Raw genomic sequence first — 19,433 nt, 5'->3', positions numbered from 1 at the left:
TGCCTCCTAATCAGAAAGTGGTTTTGGCACGTAAAACCCCATAATTAAAAAAAAATGATTCTCTGCCACTTAAAGGAGTCATGGGAGGAGGAGGATAAGTCACTGTGTTTTTAAGACTTGCCTAAAGGCGCAGCCGAGTTGTACGCGTCATGAGGAATATGCTTCACTCATAGAAATCAAAGAACTACAACACGGTATTTTATGACAAGCATTTCGTGAATGCTGACAGCAGTACACAGAACGTTCAGTCAAGAAAGTATCATCACAAAAGGACACGCTGTCTTTGAACCACGATCTTTCGATCTTAAAACGTTAAACGGCCTTGACTGCTTACCCTGCTAGCGCAAGTTGGCGATCACTGCAGTGCCTCCTTTTTTATGAACGCGTTATTAAGTTTGCCTGAACTTTGTCTGAATAGAAGCAAAAGTCATAGAGAGTATGTTTTAGATTGCCCTAACGTCATCAATAATCACAATGTTTGATTCATTGATTTGGATTAAATTGGAAAAGTTGGCAAGTATAGTAATACTGGCTTCTCCAAAAAGAATGGGTTGTTCAATAATTTTTAGATGATGAGAAGAGGTGATATGAAAACGTTCCCAAATTACAACGAAACGGCAAACATGCTAGATGTCTATACTAATTGCCGTGTTACTTTCATTTAGAAATGCTAGTAAGGCTTTTGAGGCGTATCTGCGTAAGGTCACAATACCTCATGACCCAATCAACTTTTCTACCTTGGCAACTGCTGTTGGTACATACCGCAAAGTTTTTTCTGTGAAGTTGTATATGGCTAGGTTATGGAAAGATTGCTTGCGTCTATCAAGTTGTGTAGATCGAGAATTTCTTCCCAGTGGAATGATCCCGAAGACAGTGCAATATCGGGCCCACCTGCGGCGGAGGTGAAGCAGCCTTTAAGCACTCCGCCAACTTGTAAGAAGAAGAGAGAGGAAAGGCAGGGACGTTAACCAGAGGCGAGTTTCCGGTTTGCTACCTTGCATTGGGGCGGGGGACATAGGGGTTGTAAAGACGACAAAAGGCGAGAGGAGGAAAGAAAGAGGAACGAAAATTCATTGCCCTTTCACTCTGTGAAGAATGATGAGCAGCGAAGCTGTGAATCTAGGTTTTTTACTGGCGAACTGAATCTCCGCCGCGGGTCGGCCCAGTATTGCACAATCTTTGGGATCGGCCAACGCATAGGTATTGCTTAACGCCTGCTTCACCTCTACCGCGGGTCGACCGGACATTGCACTATCTTCGTGATTGGCCCACGTACGGGGAGCGCTTAACGCCTGCGTCACCTCCACCGCGGGTCGGCCCGGTATTACACTATCTTCTGGATCGGCCCACGAATGTGGAGTGCTGAACGCATGCTTCACCTCCGCCATGGGTCGGCGCGGTATTGCTCTATCTTCGGGATCGGCCCACGTATGAAAAATAGTTGGTTTACGTCCACGGAGACTAGATCCGCGAGATCCTAGCCATAAACAGCTTCGTAGCAAAAAGAAAGAGAGAAAACAGGTAACAGAGAAGACGTTCCAATCACAGGCGGTCACGCAGGCCTGTCGATCTCAAGAAGCGCAGTAGCGCTTGCACGGCCTTCTGATGCGACGTAAAGTCGCGTGGATGTTTCAAAATGCTTTCTTCTAGCAGAGGCTGGCCATACAACTGGTTCACCACGTTGGAAAGTGATTGTCTCTGCACATTGTGCTGCGGACACTGGCAAAAAACATGACCAATTGCTTCCGCGTCGCCGCAATCGCCACATGCTCCGCTGTCGGCCATCTCTATGCCAACTTGCAAAATTAAGTTTAACATCTTGGGCCCAAATACAACCCGTATCAGATATTAAACTCATCAAAACAGATAGTACACTTTGACCCGCGTCGGCCATGTCTTCGTTCGCACTGCCCTCACTTTGTCGGAGTTCCAAACGCTTGCGTGTCTCCTTTCCTTTCCTTGAACTCTCCTGTGGTGGCGGTCCCGTAAGCGTGCTGCCCGCCAGGAGTGCGAGGCGCACAGAAATGCGAGCCGTCCATGTGGCCCGATCCCGCAAACTTAGAACGTTTCACCGGAGCAACGGCCAGGTTTCAGAGGGAGTTTGTGGACAACCAATTTTTGTATGGCCTGTTCTGTGTGTGACTGCTTGTAGTTTTCGAGTGACCTCACGACCAATACTGCGCTGCGGGACATCGACCAACGCACGATCGCCTTGGCTACGGTTAAGCAGTGTGTGCCGTCAGAGTGCGGTGAGGCGCGTCTCTGTTGTATACGCGTAGGAATTCGTTAGTGAAAGGGGTCGTGCCATGTTTCGCAACTATACATGCGCGCGTATACCCCCGGTGCCTCACCATCTTCCGAGGGTCAACATCGTGGAGTAGAGATTAGTCGCGCTTCACCTTCCATTTATATGCATGGAGCGTTTGAGGCCCGGCAATGGAAAGTTTGCCATTAAGGTGCCCACATACACAGCTTCGCTTATCATCCACCTTCACAAAGTGCAATGGCACTAAATGTTTTTGTAGAAGTGAGCTACAACAGCTGAAAAAGTGCTGACTATAGCGATGATGATAGAAACCACAAATGAGAAGGTGGGCCACCCATCGTGCATTGCAAGTTACAAGGGTAAAATCCTAAGCAAGATTACGTAACCTTTGCTGAGATTTTATGTACAACTATTTGCGCCGGGCCTGTGGCACGGGTTACACAATGACAGCTACTCTCACGTATTTTGCAAATAAGATTACGTTCAGTCTAGCCCCTATTCAATTCAAATAATGCTTCAGTGGTGACTTTGAACACAGGTGAACGCTAGAGTTTCAGGTACCTCGAGAACCGTCTATACGATATCTTGCGTTCAAGTTCAAGGGCTGCACGTTTTCATGAAAAGAAACTTATAAGCAGCTTTAAACATCGCGACACAGGACACAACCAAGGAATCACAGGACAGAGTACTGCGTCCGGTGTCGCGCTGTTTGAAACTGCATATTACAATATGGACCAACCAGCCAGAACGAACACGCTTTTAACCTTGTTAGTTTTGAAACCGGCCAAAAGTAAGCCGTGCTGCACTAATACGACTTGGAAGGAAGCTATCCACTGTGGATGTGGGGCACCGCATAGGCGTCTTCCTTGAAGTTTCTCACCGCTGACATAGCAGATGACATTAAAACTCTGTGTGTTTCAGTGGTAGCTAACCGTCAGCTAAGCGTGCAGAAGCGCTAAACGTTGCCGTAGCCGAAAAGGACATGGACTAGCGAAGACGTCAAAAAAGACAGACGACATTTGTGTCCTTTTGCGCTAGAACAATGCTTATTTCTGTGCAATGTGAAAGGTTGGGCGAGTTGGTGGTTTTGATTCGTGTGGTATTTTCAGACAGTGCTAAAGACGAGGGACTAGAAAGAAAAACGGCAAGCACCGGCACTAGCTGGCAACTTATTGAAAAAAAAAATGACTTGAACGTAAGTATATAGCACAGCTAGTGCCCATACGACCCAAATGAAAAGTGCTCAAAAACGAATAACCAAAGCCACAGAATGAGAAGCAATGTTATTTCCTCATGGTTAAGGTAACTGACGAGGCACGTATCTCAGGTAATCAAGTTACTTTAGTGATGCAATACATCAAAGTTCATTTGTTTTCTGGTAACTTCAATTAGAAATTACCACATGTGCTTGCCCTTTCTTCTTCTTTTTACACTCCATCAACCACCCCCGGTTCGGCGATAAAGTAAGATAAGTAAAAAAGGATAACTTTAGTTTTTTTTCAGCAGCACTGACTGCATCGTCATCGCCAAGTGACGTCGCCGAAGCAGCGTCCCAGTAATGTTAGAAGGTATCTTGAACAAGCTGTACATTCATCTAAAGAATTCAGGAATGCTACGATGCTTCTTATAGCCCGTGCACTACAGTAATCTGTTCCTATAGAACTGTGTTTTCGGCTGCTCCTGGTGTGTCGGCGTTTCCACTGATCATTCGTGCACCCCACAAACTTTAAAGGGCAATAAAGTAAGTCATGCTCCAAGGTTCTATACACCATTACCTCGAGAAGCTAGACATTGACTGAATGTATCCTGATGTTTCGCCACAAGATAGTAAATAAAAAAACGCCCAGATCAGTGCAGAAAATAATAATGCCATGTCTCAGGCACAGTACATATTCTGTGAGTAGTGTCCCAGCGGCATGGGTACCTCATGGGCGCTGATAGTCTCTTGTCTATCATAATGGCGCTTCAGAAAAGGTAGAATGAAATTTTATGCGACAGTATCGGATAGAGTTGAAGCCAGCATAGCGCACAAACTCATATAAAAGGTCACGGTGAACGTTTCTTCCTCGAAATAGATACATTTTCTTAAGGTGCTTCAAAAAATTGTGCATATACTCACGGTTGAATATAACACTGCAACTGTCCTCAGAAGGCGCGAATTTGGGAGAGTAAGGCCAAAGTAAATACAGGGAAGCTAATCATATTCAATTACTGTTAGCTACCCTGCACTAAGGAAGGATGATAAATGGAGAAAAAATTCACCGACGATTACGATATGCCCTAGTGCGAAATTTAAGCGCACCTCTATGCGAGTTTTCATTTCGCATTATATTGACTGGCGCAGACAATCTGTCTCCTGCGCCACATTGCAAACGGAGCGAAGTGTTGCATGACTACCTTGCTAATCGGGAGATCGCGAGAGTTCTTTGCCCTTTACCAAGCTGTATCTTCGCATTTTTTATGTACGAGGGCGAATCAAATGAAAGTGAACCTACCCACCCCGCGCAATAATGGTTCCGTTCATTATCTGCGAGGCATACGCGAAGCAGAAAGGTATCTCTCATTTACAAAAGTGACACGCAGGTGTGAGGATAAAGGTTATTTAGTGCTCTCATACACTGGGTTGAGCATGGTTGCGTGACATAAATGACACTCAAAAAGTTGAACAGCCTGTTGCCATGCAGTTTTTGACAGCTGAAGGTATTTGCCAAAAAGAAATTAGTCGCCGTATGGCTGCCGTGTACGTTGAACATCGCATTTCATTGTCCACTGTGAAGTGTTAGAGCAAACGGTTCAAAGAAGGACGTGAAAGTTGCAAAGATGATCCAAGACCGGGTCAAAGCCATCGTGCAATCACCCACAACAAAACTGCAAAGGTTGATGAGCTGATCAGACAAGGACGGAGGATAAGCATCGATGAACTTGCAGAGCGCGTGAACATCAATCACGGTTCGCTTCACACCATAATTCATGAATATCTCGGTTATCGGCTATTGTGTGCACAATGAATGTCCAAGATATTGAACCACCGCCAGAAGACGGAGAAGTTCGGCGCTGCCTTGACTTATCTGATCCGGTATCACAATGAGGGTGACGACTTCTTTCTGCAATTGTGATCGGGGACGAACCATGGTGGCACTACTACGAGCCTGACACACGACAGCAGAGCTTACAGTGGAAACATTCGAATTCACGACACCCAAAGAAAGCAAAGGCCGTCATTTCCGCTGGAAAGGTGCTGACTTTTTTTTTCGGGCGTCAGGGGCCATTACTGATAGAATTTGCTAAATCTTGAGAGAGAGAGAGAGAGAGAGAGAGTGAAGAGGAAAGGCAGAGAGGTTAACCAGATATGAGTCTCCGGTTTGCTACCCTACACTGGGGATGGGGGATAGGGGTTAGAAAGATGGCAGAGAGGAAAACGCTAAAAAAAGAGAAAAAAAAAGAAACACGCACACATGGAGACAATATCAATTGTTTCCGATATGGCGAAACGCCGGAACGGCTGCGTGTCGCAATCAAGAACAAACGACGTGGAAAATTGAGTAATGGTGTCATCTTGCTCCACGACAATTCTCGTCCCCACCTCGCTGATGTGGTTACTACAAAACTGGTATAGTTCAAGTGGGAAACGCTGTAACATCCGCCATGCAGCTCAGACCTGTCACCTTGCGACTTCCACATTTTCGGGCAACCGAAAAAACAGCTCAAGGGAACCAGATTCGTCTAGGACGATGACGTGAAAGAGTCAGCTACAGACTTTTTGAAGCAGCAACCCAAGGAGTTTTATGAGACGGGAATCACGCGACTCGTTATTCAATGGGATGAACGTCTAAATGCTCATGGAGACTACTTTTAAATAAAGTACCTCGTTTGTCATATATTCGCATTGGCTCACTTTCATTTTACTCGCCCTCGTACATTTTGCTGAACTCCTGCTTTTTATACGTGCTCTCTGTTGCGACTATAATTTCGGTGCAATTACTCACGATACACGACCGGTGACAGCTGCTACTGCGTAATACATTGGAACAAATGACCGCATCATTGAGATTTTTCACTGGCTGTTGCATATGTACAAGAATGTAAACACGGTTCTTGAATGACAAAGATATATGACAAAGAATGACATTAACATATTTGTCCTCAACTTGTTCATTTCATGGCCTTTACATTTTTCATATTAACGGTATGCACTGCTTTGCTAGTTTTGAACTGATATAGTTCTAAAGTTCGCGTGATGTATTCTTTACTTATTAAACAGACAAAAAAACGTGGAAGCATTGATATCAGTTATTTTGGACAAACTTTTTGGCACATACGAGTTTATTTTTTTATGAAAAATAAATACCTGGCTTGTTTTGACAGTGCGTAGCGTTCAAGAATTCGTTTGCGGCATCTTTGTCAATGGCAATGCAATTATTAGTCATGTATTTGTTCTCTCGACAAATTGTTTAAGAGGAAGCTTTAGCTCGGGCCCAACTCCAACGCGGCCTGTTCAAATACATGTAAAAAGCACAGACGCTTTTCTGAGATAACTCCTGGATCGCTTTGAATAAAATTTGTTGCATTTAAGAGAGAAAGTTAAATTCTAGTACCCGTTTGAAGCGAAATTTTGATTTAGGGCCTGCATTTTGTTTAAAATATTTCAAAAAATTTGAAAGTTAAAAAAAAAACAGAAGCACAACGTTTACAATCTAATAGCTCTGAATCAAAACAGATATTTCTGTTCTATAAACAGCAAAGCGGACAAATTTCGTATGTCAATTTGTACCTTACGTGAATTGGTTACGTTGTGTACAAGGGTACTGCAAAAGCCGTATTTTCATAATACTCATTTTTTGAGTATCATGTGTAACATATCAATTTTGTACGCTGTAGATGTACTGTTAGATGAAACTTACAGAATTATGATATAATTTTTCATTGTTTAGTTACAGAGTTCTAAACTTGATAGTTTCGTTTTTTGAAAATGTGCCATTTTGGCCAATTTTTAATAAGGAATTGACAACGTGAATGAAAAATTCGAAACTAGCAGTCAATACAAGCTTTTCTTTTAAATGCAACAAAGCTCTAAATTTGGTGCAGCAGTTGCCGAGAAAAACGAATTCCTCTTCTACATGTATTTAGATCGCAGCACCCGAGCTAAAGCTTCCTCCTAAAGGCCGAGTTGCAACATGAGCCCCACCCCCCCTTCCCCCCGAACGATATTTCTGGCTACGCCACTGCTAGCGCTGTCATATTTTCGCATGCAAGGCTTAGAAATAACTAGCAAGGCCGAGTCCTCGTTGCAATAATTCTGTGCATAGGCGACAATAGGAACTACTGGACACTAAAATGGTACGACAACACAAGAAGCATAAAAAAGTAATACGTGATGAACCAATGACCTTTTAGGGCACATTAACTTTAATTAAATATGATTAGTCGATGATTCCAAGGCAGTGTTCGGAGAATAACCGCGCACAAGAACCTTTGAAAGGACACGAGTATAGCTGATACAGAGCTGTTCGGAGCAAATGGATTGTGTTTTGTGCCTAAACCGCACATAGATCCCATCGTCGAACTTCTAACCGACGCATACGACGCTTTCATACATCCGCCGACAGATAACCACACTTGTATCAGCCTCGTACATCACAACGGACCGCTGTTTGTTTTTGCTGCGCGTTACTTCATACTATGTGCTAAGACGGTACCGCTTGGCTTCACCCGCGTTGTCTTGGCCAGAAGCACTATCTGCGCAGGTGGCAGCTGTGGCCAGGGGCAGAGTGATCCCATGATGACGTCAAGACGCCTACTTTCGCGGCGCCAACGTCGAACGAAAAAGCCAGCGCTCTCGCCGTAAGCGAGGTGTTGTGACCTTTATCCTTGCTACGAAACACCTTGCACTGACATTTCGCCAAGGTGATCATAAATATGAGCTCTACACACCTTTACAGCGCCAAAATACTGTGTTGTGACCTGTGCTGGTCGTCCCGAAATGGCAAGTTACGTATCCTCAGGTGCAAAGCGGGAGCTTAATGCATCATTGTGTCAAGGTCGACAACACAAAGGGACATTTCTGAAAACTTGCATTGTGCAGTCTTTCGTGCTCCGCAACAAGGTGATGTTTGAATGAGATGTTCTAAAAAAAATTAGGTGACACATAGAGGTGCTTTTGTTGCGAGAACTTTTCCTACGTACTAACACGTAGCACATTGTGAAAACTGACCTGTTCATATAGCATGAGAGCTTGAATCTTGCAGTGGTCCTCACTTCGGTCGACAGAGCCAGTTAAACGTATTAAGTGTTAAGCATTCACCGCCCGAAAAACTATTTCTTCTGTGCTTCTAGAGTAATAGACGGTTCACCACGCACGAGAAGCTTGTCGGAGCTGCAAGACCATCAGATTAGGAGGTTACAAATTCAATAATATAAAGTGCAGCTCTCATTTGTTGAATCGACGTGCTAGGTTACATTAGGAATAGCGGTGAACTCTGTAGCTTGTAAAGGTAAGTTTAGTAGTACTTGGCGGGGTTGAGCCTGCATACTTTCTTTGAGTTTCTTTTACCATATATATAAGTATCAATATTGCACTTTGTATTCGAAGCGGCCGGCGCGAATGAGACTAAATACGTTATTTAAGCTCAGGGTACCAGAAGAAAAACTTTCTTAACGACAGTCCGGAAACATATTATTCTCTTATTCTAGCTCTTGTGCTGGTAAAATATTTGTTGTTTATCCACCCATATTCAACTATGTGCTTGAATTTTTGAACTGATGTCATAAAAAGTCGCACTTCGCCGGAAAAGCGGAGCATCGATTGTGATAGCAAATTAGTGGACAGCTATACGAAGTAAGGATAGCAGTTTTATCGGCCGTATAAACTTGTAAACGTAGGCATACTAAATAAATTAACAAGCATGGTGCCACGCGCGCGTTAGCACACATTAACACATGTCACTCGATGGCCGCGGAAACTCACTGTCAAAACTCTGGAGTGAGGAAGCACGGCAGCTTTAGCGAGCGTATTGACCTTCGTGCTGCGTCTTGCATCAACGGGAACTAAGCCACAAAAAAAAAAAAAAAAAAACCGCGTGCGGAAGAATGTGTCCCTGTCGCAGGTGACTTTCAAGACACACCGGTCTGGACGGGCGCGCACGGCCCTGAGGGGGCCCGGAGTAGAACGCGCCCACCCTCCCTACCTTCCCCCCGGAGCCTAGCGCATGACGGAAGACGGCGCGCTTCCTCCATGCTTTCCTCCGTTGCGTGCGCGAGATTGAGCCGCGATTGAGCCGGCTCATGCACCCTCGCACGCTTTCACTTGCACATACAACGTACGGCGCGCAGCGACGATTTTATAGCCCTTGGAAATTATAGGGAACCACACGGCGACGGCGACGGAAAAGATTGCGCCCGGAGTGTCCCTATAATTGCTATCTCAATAAAACAGGCGGTGCTACGTCCACGCTTGCGAGTCGGCAGGTTTGCCGTACGGTTTACCATCCCCCGCCCATTGAAAATGAACCGCAAGTTTTTGCAAAAAAGGAAAGAAAATGAGTGCTGTTTGTACGTAGATAGCCCGATTGTCAAACTTTAGAAGGCCAGCAGCATCGAACTCAGGTCACTTATTAGTACTCACATGATAGACAGCACTGTCGTAAATGTTGAACATATGGGTGTTAATTGCTGATAGGCAAACTGCTGTCATTGGATGTTAGCGCATGCATGAGTAGTAAAATCGTGCAATCTGGTTTAACATCGTTCACATGCGCCCCATACAACTCGTCGACGGTCACATTTCTTGCAGGCCCATACTTATGACGTGTTGTTGAGCATAAGCGAACAGGACGTTGAAATAAGTACATAAATAGCACAAACTGCTCGAAGTTTCTACTTATAGGTCTAGTACGCACACGTCAGCCCTTACTCCCCTTACTCAACAACCTGTTGCATGTATCGCGTACTGTGAAAGTCTATACAGGATTATAGAAGAGGGGGCGTGTGCGAACAGTGTTTCAAAGGTCAAAGAGTTTGTATATTATTAACAGCACATGAGAATGGAAGTATGTCTCAGTAACCGGGTCTGGTTATACCGAAGGTGGAAATCAAATAATGATATGCTTAATGCCTTCGGCTTATTGCACTTTGGCGATTATGTAATATGAATTGGTCATGACACACTCTGCTGCAAATTATGTTTATCTAGAAGTTGTAAAAACTGTCCACGCAATGATAGCTCACTTCAATGAATACATTTTGGTATAATGACAGAACCAGAACGTACATGAATCTTGGGACGGCTTGTGATCACGTCGTTAAATTCAGCCATTAGGGTAACGTCACCCAATGGAGTTATATAACTTGCCTAACTTATTTCAAACATTTCCATTGATTGCAGATGAAATCAAGTCTGTTTTATCTGACTACTTCTCTTTTAGCTTTCGGTAAGAACGTTTATTATATTCTTAAAAAGTTGAAGGAGTCGTTTGGGCTCTGTACAGAGTTGTTTTAGAACGATCACTATCTGTTAATGCTCAGGTGAAGTTGCAATGACAGTGTTTGCATCTCAGATCTTCTGATGCACATGCGATTTCTATACACTAATGTTCGGGATTTGTTCTGCAATATACGCAATCAACTGCGCTTCCAACTTTTCTGTTCCTAACAGCCAGTGATGTCACCAGAACTGATATAAGTGAACAGCTTATTTTATAGTGACACCGGTTATAGGTATTTTGCAGCTGTATTGTCGATGTCATTGTAGTCGGCGTTATAGCCGCGATACGGTAATGAACATCATGTAAAGTGTAAAAATGTGAAGCATTATTGGGATCGATCGGTGATTTTCTTCATACGGTGGAACGGGTGGTATACCTGAATTTTAACCTGCAATGTAATGCGAGTGAGCACACACCTGTTTTGCGCGCCTAAACAATAAATCGACACAAAACCTGTACACATGTACTATAAATCATACAGACGTCTTGAGGGAATGGAAGAATAGGTGAATGGAATGAAAGTGAACAGATCTCAAAGAAGCGTGTCTTCATTAGCTCGCTTTATTTCACAACAAATACAACGCATTTCACGTGCTCTCATAGGAAGCGATTCGTTTGCCTCTCTACTGCAGTGTGGTGTATAAAATTGAAACAAATGGTCTCCTGCGGTCATATAGGAAACACTGTTACTCGACCTGGTAAACCTGATAAATTCTGTTACAAATACCAAAAGCACACACAAAAAATGTGTCATTATGCATGCGTTCGCAAAGGGATTTCCCAATTTAAAGATCCGCGGCTACATCTACTTCAGTCTTTATAGGCCACTATTCACGCTTCTCAATGCTCCACCCGGCATGGCATCGTCGACCAGCGTATCAACATGAACGTGCCGAACTCCTGACGAAAACACGTCAACACGTCAATAAAGGATGCTTTATTGTTGCAAGCTTCTAGTAACTTAAGTGTTGTAACCCAAACGCGTCTCAACGTGAACCCTTGTCGTTTTCCCATATCTTACGCAGATCCCACATTACAGTTGGTATTCGTGTAATAAAGATTTAGTAGACATTTATTCACGATCAATGTGTTTGCACAAAGCTTCGCATTAACATATATTCCCACATTGCATTTTTTGGCCTGTAAACTTTTTGTCTTGTTACAGAAATAAAATAAACATCTATAAAGCAGTTCACTCCAGACAGTTTGAAACTTCGAGAATCTAGCCAGCTGATTGGTCAGGATATCTATGAAATGAGAGCAGGCGATCCGGAGAACAGTGGATTGTGAGATTGCCCTTGCGATGCGCAATGTGGTGTGGAAGACATATCGCAAAATTTTGAGCATCGGAGGCTTGTGGCGCTTGCGACACGACCGCGTACAGCTCGTAATAAAGCGCCTATGTTGATCAGCACAACGGGTACACAATTATGTCGCTCGTAAAGTGCAATACATTTGATTTTATCCACGGCGACGGAAGCGAAGAAAAAAGCCAGGCGAACCTGCCATCGCAGGGAGACGGTATAGGCCTAGCTCGTTGGCCGCCGGATTCTGGGCCAATAACCCTTAAATCCTCCCCCCCCCCCCCCCCCCCCCCCGAACTTTCTCGGATTATCTTTCACCATAGGGAGCTCTTGCTCGGAATTTTACGGTAAATATGCACTGCGAAAAACAAATTTAAGCATACAAAGCCGAAGAAGCGAAGTTAAGCGCAGGTTAAGAAAGACGAAGTAGCCCAACAGTGGTTCTCCAGATACGCAGAAAATTGGATGGTCGATGCACAGCTGTTGCTGAGAGATTCGATCGAGCACAACTCTACGAGTACGAGGCGACGCCTTTTAGTATTTGGTATTCCGTATCGCATAGGTTTGCTTGTGTTGAAGGGAAAGCACGTACCCGCGGCCCAGCTCCTAGGCCGTGTACGCGCAGAGGGGTTTTGTGTGTTGCCTCCGGTTAACGACGTGCCCAGAATAAGGCACTGCCGTATTCGACGGGTGGACCGCTTACAAAGCCCTGCCTTAGATAGACAGTGAAGTGCAGACTGTTCGCTTCGCCGCAGTGCACGAGTACTGCTGTTGATAGCGCACAAAGCACTGCGACGCTCAAGGCTACTCCATGTGAATAGTGAAATTGACGAACGCAGTGATGCTGGTGGCGTTAGTGGTATCTACAAATACTCATCAGACGTGAATGAAATTGATACTGTGCATAATTAAAAGGGCCGCTTTTCGATGTCGCTGCAAAACGCACTTTGGGTTGCAAAGAATTGCGAGATTTTTTTTTTCTCGTTTAACGCATGTGAAACCTGCGCCACCGTAGGGTATCGTGCAACAACGAAGGAGAAACGGCTCAGGCATGGCTGAGACCTGCAGGTCAAACTCTGATTATTGGTCAAACTCAAATATTATATCTGCAAATATTACGCGCGTTCTTGCAGTATACGTCAACAAAAGCATGGGCATTTGAAAGAAGTTTAGTAGCGTTCAGTTTCCAAGGAAACGAAAACTGCGCACCTAACAGGAGGCACACATAGCTAATGTTGATCGTATACGTTTCTTGTTTTTCCATTCGATAACATTTCGCGGTGTTTTGAGTTTTCTAAGACGGGTGTGATGATATTGCCTTGCTTAGTAACTCGGGGGACCAACTGCAATGCATGCTCACTGACCTGGAGAGGCAAAGCCTAAGGGTGGTTCTAAAAATTAATCTGCAGAAAACTAAAGTAATGTTTAACAGTCTCGGAAGAGAACAGCAGTTTACGATAGGTAGTGAGGCACTGGAAGTGGTAAGGGAATACATCTACTTAGGACAGGTAGTGACTGCGGATCCGGATCATGAGACTGAAATAATCAGAAGAATAAGAATGGGCTGGGGTGCGTTTGGCAGGCATTTTCAGATCATGAACAGCAGGTTGCCATTATCCCTCAAGAGAAAAGTTTATAATAGCTGTGTCTTACCAGTACTCACGTACGGGGCAGAAACCTGGAGGCTTACGAAAAGGGTTCTACTTAAATTGAGGACGACGCAAGGAGCTATGGAAAGAAGAATGATAGGTGTAACGTTAAGGGATAAGAAAACAGCTGATTGGGTGAGGGAACAAACGCGAGTTAATGATATCTTAGTTGAAATCAAGAAAAAGAAATGGGCATGGGCAGGACACGTAATGAGGAGGGAAGATAACCGATGGTCATTAAGAGTTACGGAATGGATTCCAAGGGAAGGGAAGCGTAGCAGAGGGCGGCAGAAAGTTAGGTGGGCGGATGAGATTAAGAAGTTTGCAGGCACAACATGGCCACAATTAGTTCATGACCGGGGTAGTTGGAGAAGTATGGGAGAGGCCTTTGCCCTGCAGTGGGCGTAACCAGGCTGATGATGATGATGAAGACGGGTGTGTGAACACTTTTATTACGTGTTTGAGCAGAAATGGCATTGCAGCGATGCGCTCATTGCATGGCAAGGCTTTGTGATCTGGCAGTCTTGATGCCACGAGGTGTAGCATACGAGTGTTATCGCTCAGTTGCTAGCTCACGTACTACGTGAAGCCTGCAGTTCAAAGAACGTAGCACATCCGAATCCTTGGCCATGCGTGGCAATGGCTAACACTCCTGGGTATAATTTTGTACACATACATAAAGCACCAAGAAAGTTGATAGGTGGATGACAGCTGTGTTAGCTTGATTGCTGAAGAACCCTACGCGTGATGCGGAAGATGTGGACTCGACTCCCACTTGCGGCAGGTTATCTTTTTGTCCATTTTCATTTTCGTGTTGCTTTTTATTTATACGTTAAAATAAAGCGTAATGTACCAATTAAATACGATATTTATTTGCCCGTTCCTATCAAGCATAACGATTTATTTTTTCCATGCTTTCGTGGGTTTCATTGTCTATTTTTTCATATATTTGCGATCCCAGTGATACCGCTGCATGCGGCTTCGGAACAATGTATTTACCTGCCATGGTTGCTTAGTGGCTATGGTGTTGGGCTGCTAAGCCAGAGATCGCGGGATCGAATCTCGGGCACGGCGGCCACATTTCGGTGGGGCGAAATGCGAAAACACCCATGTATTTAGATTCAGGTGCACGTTGAGGAACCCCAACAGGTCCAAGTTATTCCGGAGCCCCCCACTACGCCGTGCCTCATAATCAAATCGCGGTTTTGGCACGTAAAACCGTATAATTTATTTAAAAATATATTTCAGAGCATTAGCGCACAATTTCTGCGTTGTTTTCTTTATTTCCATGAGGTAATTAGCCACACAATGATTTCCCCTTTACAATTTTTTTCAGGTCATGTGACACCAGCCGTCAGAGAAGACGACGTGCGGCAAAGCGTTCTTGACAGTCTTGGAAACAGTTCTATTCGATTGGAAGACATAAAGTTTTCTTTCAGGCCATACTTTTTTGTTAAGTACAAATTTAGCCTTTCTCAAGGTTTGCTTCTATTACGCGTGGCCGAAGCACGAGATGCCGAATGCAGAACCGTAGTGACTAAACGCAAATACGTGTTGACCACCTGCTACTTCGATATTTCTCGAAGCATTGCACTCTACGCTGTCTCACGGAAAAAAGACGCATCCAATCTCGAGCAAAACTTCAATGCCAGCGCTACTGTCACGAAAGGCAGCGTACATGTTTCCATCACGCTAAAGCCACCCGGTTACAAAGGTACGTACCAAATATTTGTTATCGGATGTATATATTTTAAATGATACTCCTATTCTATTCAGAGAAGGCCACTTAGTACGGGAACGGCGTGAAAGCCGATGCTAAGTAGGTCTTCGTCACAAAGCTACGCACCGGCTATGCGGTACGTCGTACAGTAGACAGCTGTAGATTTTCCCACTTTAGAGTAGATTATCGTGCTCCGAAGCCATAGTGCGCGGACTATTCAACATTCAATTAAGGAAGTAGTCTACCGAGGCGAGGAATCGAACTCTACTCTGCGTGGTAGTAGCCGCTAAGCCACGACGGCGTACTAGTTTATAGTGTGCATATTATATTGAAGCATGACTGGCAACAATGCCGTTGAGGGCAAATAGTGGCGACGGGGCCGCTTTAAAAGTGACGATATGCTTGCGAGGTTCAACGGATAATAAATAGCGGCTGATTTTGTAAAGTGTGTGCCACTATAATGCAATAGCAGAGCGCTAGCTATTTTTTTAGAGAAAACCTGTCTGCATTTCTTCCTTGACCGCTTCATACTGCTACGAGATGTAGTGGGAGTTGTTAAATTCTTATAAGGAGAGCGCGTAGGCCTAGAAAAAAAAATAAAGCAGAGGGGAGGGGGCAGGCCGGCAGCACGTACAAAGTCGAGGAGGAATTAGGGTGCATGTGTTGGAACACGTCTGCGTCCGGTAGGTCTGCCGCCTGCATCTCCACTTGAAGAATACGGCACTCGTGGTCCGCCCTCGCTACCTGGCAGGTTCAGATTTGGTGACAAATGACCAGCCGGTCCGTCGGGGCCGAACAACGGGGCCGTGCTTGAGGGATGCGGTTGCGGTCCCTTCTCCAAGATGCGAGGATCACCGGAGAGCAGCGCATCCAGCCCGAATGAGCCCTACCAGGAATATATGAAGCCGAGGAATCCGGATGGTTCAGGACTTTTCGAGTCGTTACGTATTGTACGAAGTTCTTAAACTCGGATAAAGTGCCTTCGGATAAGCTGACTTCTTCAATCGCTTCCATGAAGTTATCCAAGAAATTATGTCTATATCTGAAGATCGTTTTCGAGCGCTCCCTTCCTGTTTTATGTTTCGCGAAAATATACATAAAACTGACAAATGTTAAGGGTGTTTTAATAGGAGTTGTCAATTGATGTTGGACACGCAGAAAGCCAACAGTCCTAGTTCCCGGAACCAACAGCAACCACAGCTCGAGCCTCTTGCCAGAGTGACGGTAATGTCCTCAGTACTGCGTGCGTCTTCTTCACAACACAAGCTTTTTATATTCTGAAATATAATAGTAAAGAAAATAACATACAAGGCACACAATATCAAGGAGTCTGAGCCCACCTAAGCACGTCAATTAACATAAGGAGCGCATGGGTTGAGCATTGTGTCTATCGTGAGTTGGAGGTGTTGGATGGGAGAAAAGTCGATGCGCTGAATCTACGCAATGACTGATAGATGCAGAAAGGCATCCGCTGATATACTGATGATACTAGTTGAAGAACCGTAACAATTCATTAGCTCCCGACAGCCAAGCGAAAAATCTCAGCAAAGTATCGTCAGCGTCTAAAGCAATCCTCTGCATTTTACTAAAGAGAACATTGTTACTTAGGAGGGCACTCATAATCTGTTCATTATAAGCTGAAAACGCCACTCCGACTAAGTTTAATTTAAATGCTAAAAAGGCCACGAATCACAGCTTCGGCTGCTATACAGGCAATTGCCATGTCATTTGAATGAAATTGCAAAACACACCTGTTTTAAACAGCTGCTGAAAAATGCACATGCCGTCGGCTGCTTTACATTGCACGGGTTAAATTCTGGTGTAGACGTAGGCGTAATAAATGCGATGTCTTGAATTCCGGGACACGATAGCGAATTCTTTATAGAGTATGTGAAAAACGGAATTACAAAGCTATTGTCACTGAAACGTTGTGTGAAATGAGTCCTGTCAGAAAAATGCGAGCGTGAGTGAGGAACATTTTCCCCTGACTATTCTCTTCTCTTTATCTTCCCAGGTTATGGAGATCGTCTCACGGTGACAGTGTATGTAAACATGACAAGCGTTAGCATCAGTCACCCGCCGGATGCATTCGGTTCTTCGAAAGTTCAAAGAAAGTTTCAGAAAAAAGCCCACACTCATATCACAAGAAAGATTGTGGAAACGTTGGAAAAAGCCTTCAAGAATGTCGAAAATCGGCTTCGTGAGATCTGGAGAAAGTCTACAATGTTAAGCTCAACCAATGCGCCCATCACCACGACGACAGGCGAAAGCTCATCTGATGCCACAAGCACTATTACCACAGCTACGACTCAAGGACTGAGCACTACCACAACAGACACTCCTGCAACAGACAAGAATTCAACAGAATCTACGTCTTCAACTGCGAGCATAAATAATTGCTAGTCAATGTCAATACAGCAATGAGCAGCGATGATTGGGTAATGTCACCCTTATTCACGTCAGTGCCAGAATTTTCGGATAAAGTGATTGAGGTATTGCGGCATCATGTTTGCTATCTGTTTGAATATTAGCAACTGAGAATGTAGTAAATGATGTAGTTTTATGCCGTTACGACATTACTATTTTGGAGCAATGAACGAGCAACAATGTCAATAAGTAAGCAATAACAGCACGTAATCAGCGCAAGTACGTCAAACAACAGAACGCGGTTCTACTAAGCATAATAACGTACTCGTTCAATTTGAACAAATATCTTGTAACTACATTACTTGCTCTTAAGGAATGGAAATACTTTATCATGTTCATTTGCCCTGACGAGACAAACATCAGTTTGGTAAACCGCAGAGTGTGGTGGTACTTCGTGTGGTACTTGGTGTGGTCTAGGCTCATTCCTGCACAAAGATAGGTGAGGTAATGGGTCTCCATGACAGAACTCCGAGCGTTCTCCAATAACGTTCGCTCACCCTCCTTTTTCTTTTTCCTTGGGTGAACTAGGTTCACCCAAGGAATGTTCGAATGTGCGAATGTTCTAAAACGCATAATTTTCGTCAAAACTGTGTTTGTATAGCCATAACAGCAGCGCTCGCTCAAAACACTGCCACTTTTGGGACCTAAAGTGCTCTCGGAAACAAAGGACAAAACAACATACAAAAAGCATTTATCACTCTTTTTATACAAAAATGACAGCTAGCCGAAAACGAACATTAGTTCCTCGATGAGACGCTTAGAGGAATCGATACGGTTGACAGACCATTGAAAATTATCGAGCGAAGAATGTTCGCTCATACCGGACACGAAGGACTAGATCTTCGCGGGCGCGATCACGCGAATGGAAGTGGTTCCGATCAATATCAGTGCCAGTTCCGTCTGAAAAGCAAAACGGTTTAATCACGCAAAGACTACCGACGAGCTAGCTGTCGGTCTGGGCGCCATGGTGCCCAAGTCACAGAGAAGGAAGCAAGTTCCTCTAACACCCGAGTTTTCCACGCAGTAAAGTAGCGCCAGCATCTTTATGATGATTGACTATATATAATAGCGTCCCATTCGAAACGGCACGGTGCCAAATAGTCGCCCAGCGTGATTGAGCTAATCAGGTTCGACTACATCTGCTGCAGTTCAGCATTTTTACCTGTCTCTATAATCTGTCTCTTCATAGAACCTCTATCTCTACATTGTAAAGTTACCTAATTATTTGTTCTTAACCCTCCAGGTAATGACTATGCACATTAGAAAGGGGACGGGCAATTAGACAGTATACAATGAGCAGTACAGTATTCAGAAACGCACAGCTTGACGAAAATTGACGAGGTGGTAATATACAGATAGATATACACAGATTAATTAAAATATCGTTTCGAGTAACAGACGGAAAAGGAATAGCACGCAAGCCTACTAAAGTAAGGTAATTGGAGCAGGTTGCTTATGGCTTGTTTATAAAGGTGGCAGTTTGGCCCGAAGGGCGAAGTATCGACAGCGATAGCAATGTTTAGCGTCGCGCTTACACGCTTTCGTTTGGGGCCTCTACTCTGGGATTCAGCCACAGCGATGATTGCT

The 19,433-nt window shown here is 44.4% G+C and overlaps 1 long non-coding RNA gene across 1 annotated transcript; it reads left to right on the top strand.

Annotated features, from left to right (window-relative positions):
• The first annotated feature begins 8,489 nt into the window (after positions 1-8,489).
• Positions 8,490-17,922, top strand: LOC126531139 (uncharacterized). The gene is made up of 4 exons (XR_008612427.2): positions 8,490-8,757; positions 10,647-10,692; positions 15,036-15,413; positions 17,434-17,922. It is a non-coding gene; the product is annotated as an uncharacterized lncRNA (long non-coding RNA).
• The last annotated feature ends 1,511 nt before the right edge of the window (positions 17,923-19,433 follow it).

This window comes from Dermacentor andersoni, chromosome 5, assembly GCF_023375885.2.
Source record: "Dermacentor andersoni chromosome 5, qqDerAnde1_hic_scaffold, whole genome shotgun sequence".
NCBI lineage: Eukaryota > Metazoa > Arthropoda > Arachnida > Ixodida > Ixodidae > Dermacentor > Dermacentor andersoni.
Note: the sequence above shows the minus strand (reverse complement) of the source record. Positions and strands in the feature narration are given on the sequence as shown.